This window comes from Silene latifolia, unplaced genomic scaffold (assembly GCF_048544455.1).
Source record: "Silene latifolia isolate original U9 population unplaced genomic scaffold, ASM4854445v1 scaffold_128, whole genome shotgun sequence".
NCBI classification, from domain to species: Eukaryota; Viridiplantae; Streptophyta; class Magnoliopsida; order Caryophyllales; family Caryophyllaceae; genus Silene; species Silene latifolia.
In genome coordinates this window covers 468,358-471,980 of record NW_027413131.1, presented here as the reverse complement: position 1 = coordinate 471,980, position 3,623 = coordinate 468,358, and the positions used below count along the sequence as shown (strand labels likewise).

At 36.8% G+C, this 3,623-nt stretch overlaps 1 long non-coding RNA gene across 1 annotated transcript; it reads left to right on the top strand.

Moving 5' to 3' along the window:
• The first annotated feature begins 975 nt into the window (after nucleotides 1–975).
• On the top strand, nucleotides 976–3,398 carry LOC141637671 (uncharacterized). The gene is made up of 3 exons (XR_012541851.1): nucleotides 976–1,259; nucleotides 1,372–1,443; nucleotides 3,227–3,398. It is a non-coding gene; the product is annotated as an uncharacterized LOC141637671 (long non-coding RNA).
• The last annotated feature ends 225 nt before the right edge of the window (nucleotides 3,399–3,623 follow it).

Below are 3,623 nucleotides of genomic sequence, written 5' to 3'. Positions count from 1 at the left end.
TACTAAACCCTACCTATTTTAAGAGTTCAAAAACGAAAATTTGATTTAGTTATCCTTTTGTCCTACGAGTATAACTCCTTTTTATTGATTTTTAATTGCTAAACCCGAGTTACTTTTAACTTTGCTCAATTTCTAACTAGCTTTGGTCTACTTATGATTTCGTTGTCAAAAGTTTAATATTATATTTTCAGGAATTTGACTTCCTTTTTAATTTAGAAATGAAGCCTCTACTTCTATTTTGACCTTTGCAAAAGAAAATTTGAGTGAATTGCCTTCTCTTTTGATTTTGACGTTGATCGGATGTTAGAACTCGTTATTTGAAACGTTTAATAACTTGTTCTGCGCTTGTCGGCGAATGATTTTTGTTTTAAATTTGTCTTAGACTTGGAAAGTTAGCGTTCTTGTGTGCACGACAAGAGCAATTTCGTTCCATGAATGAGACTTATACTTTTGAAAACTCTTCATCAATGTCTTTGAAAGTATTTTGATTTTTGATTTATACAAATGATTTGCTTTTGACCATATCTTTGATTTGGAATGTGATGTTCTTGAATGCGCAACGAGAGCATTTTCGTTCCTTTGATGAGAATCTGGTTCTGTCGGAAAATTTTAATTGAGACTTCTGAAAGGATTTTGATTCTTACGATAAGTAACCTTTTGAATGTTTTAGTTACCTAATTCAAAATTCCGGTTTTATTTTATACGACATTTCATTTCCATTTTCAAGTTTCGAGGACGAAACTTTTTAAAAGATGGGGTGATTGTAACACCCGCGAATTTTCTATTTTGGCAATTATAATTTAATTAACCGTTTCATTGTCTTATTTATATTTTAATTATTTAATTTAATTAATTTCATTATTAAGCATGATTTTTATAAATATTATATTTTTAAAGCTTAAGTTATACAAAATAAATATTTTGGTCGGATAATAATGATAATAATAATAATATCTCCCGTCTTGAGTTATAGTGGGCTTGAGACGAAAATTCTAGCGGAAACCGACTCAATTTGAGTTGTTGGGCTTTTTATAACTTATGGGCCTTTTCTCCTTCTCTTTTCTTTTCATAAAACCCTCACCTAACACCTCACAACTTCATCTCCCTCTTCATTTTTCTGAAATTCATCTTCAACAACCCTCACCATTTTTATACATCTATCTTACAAATCTTCAAAACACCATAATTTGCTCAATTCTTATCCGATTCAAGTGATTTTCGCGTCTATCTCTTCCTCTCATCGCCCTCCTTCTTTCTAGGTAAGAAAAGATCCGACTTTCCTCCATTATTGGGGCTGTCGAGCCATCCTCTATATGGTACCCTTTTTCTAGTTTCGATTTTTAGTCTTATTTTGTGTTTTCTTATGTTTAGGAGAAAGGTGAGTTGGCCCGGAAGTGGATTCTTGCTTGTGAGACGATTACATTAGAGATTAAGAGCAAAAAGGTAACGGTGATGGGTTACTCGACATTATGTCAAATTTGTGTGTTTATATTTTGTAGTTTGTTCATATGTATGTTAAAGTTTGAATCTTTTCTTGTTTCACATGTATGTTGTTGAATGAGTTTGTATGAACAACCATCTCATGGTTGGTTGAAGAGTTTTAAGCATGTTGTTACATTGATTTTCAATTGGGTAAAGTTGTGATGTTTGGATGAATTAATTGTTTGATTTTGGGTCAAAATCTTGTGCTTGAATCCATCAAGATGTGTGACAATTACATTCTTGTGGTTTCTATTAGGTATTATTGTGTTAACATGTATATTTAAGAGGAATTTGGGATGAAAAATTGGTAGGAATCGACTTTCGGAAAGGGTAGGAAATTGTCGTGCAAACAGTCCGGTGGCAGGGGAAAACCGCAGGCTCCGGCACCCACCGCAGGCTCCGGCACCCACCGCAGGCTCCGGCCACTATCGCAGGCTGCGGTTTAAGCCTGACCAGTTTTCGTAAAATGGCCATAACTTCTTCGTTACTTGTTTGTTTGAGGCTTATGACCTACCGTTAGAACCGTAAGAGGATAAGCTATCACCTCCAACTGGTTTCACCTCATTATCATGTATAGAACTCAAGTTATGACCGTTTGAAGTTGACCCTTGTTGTAGTCGAGTACTAAACTTGTTGTTATAGATTGGGTTTTGAGTTTCTTGTTGGGTATGCATCTTAACTTTGGTTCTAATGCTTGTGTATGATGTGTTGAGACTCTTTTATCATGGGAGTACTTGATATTTGTTATACTCTTATACTTATACATGCTTCACATGAATTGTTTACGTTATGTTTGTGCAATCATTGTTACTCGTACTTGTGACCGGAGCGTGACGGTTTACATTGTGTGACTACTCGACATTCCTTATTTATTTGCCCTCGGCCATTGGGTCACGATTATGTGCCATTGTTTCCGAGTTGGGCTGTCTTCCTTCCGCCTCTTCGGACCTTGGGGTACGGATAGGTACCATGGTTCCGATTTGGGGTTACTCGACCTTGGGGCACGGCTAGGTGTCATGGATCGAGTCTTGGATACGATTTGGGATTGTATGTCGAATCGGGTGTCGTCCATCCCGAGAGTCTGGCCAGATTTAGACTAGGACCGTATTATGATCGTCGTCCTACCAGGAGGTTGGAGTCTAGAGGTTTGTCTTGTTTTGAGTCAATCCTTTGTAAATGTCTTGCTTGTTACGGTCATTGGCGTGTTCTTATATACGAGAGTGCACGTCTTCTATAACTATTTGTGAGAGTCTTGGTCCTATCGGATACTAGTGGTGAGATGCAAGCCCCTAGTTGCGATATGATCGCCGGGATTGATGTTCCCATCCGTTCTTATGGTGAGATGTAAGCCATAAGTATGAATGTGACATTAGTAGCCACGTCCCGTGCTATGGTTGTTAAGAGGTTTTCAAAGGAATGGCTATTGGTTTCCATCCATGTATTTTCTATTCAATTGATCCGTTGTTTACCTTCTTCATATGATTCGATGCCTAATCTCATATCCATGTTTTGGTTACCTTGAATGCGTGTTTAATATAATGTACCATGCCTATCTCATTAAGAATGCAATATGCCTATCTCGTTATGATTATCGTTATATTCCCTTGTCCATATTATTCAAGTATGATGCATGATCAATATGTTTAATTAAGTTCTTGCTTATGTGCATTTTGACATATTGTGGCCGGGAGAACCACGAGTTACTCCCCACTTTTTGTGGCGTTCATGTTTACATGAATGACAGGTTTGTGATGCAGATTATGGGGAAGACGTGTGAGCTAGCGAGAACGTTGAACCTTGGACCTTAGTTATAGGTTGCTTAGACTCACCTATCGTTAGACTTGTGTTTATTCGTGGGATATCTTTTCCCCAACGCACTTGTTTTAAATTGTAAAACTTAATTATCTTTCTTTTCATTTTTGTTTGATCACTTATGGTGAATTTCGCACTTTAAACTCTTAAAGGTTTTTTTTAAATCTCGTAATTTCCGCTTTATTTTTGATGCCCTATCGAGGGGTCTCACACAATGTGACTCCTTGTGTGAACCATTTGTTCTAGTTCATTAGTCATTGTGACTCGTTTTGTGAATCATTTGTCCTTGTTAATTAGTCCTTGTGACTCGTTGTAAACCATTTGTCTTT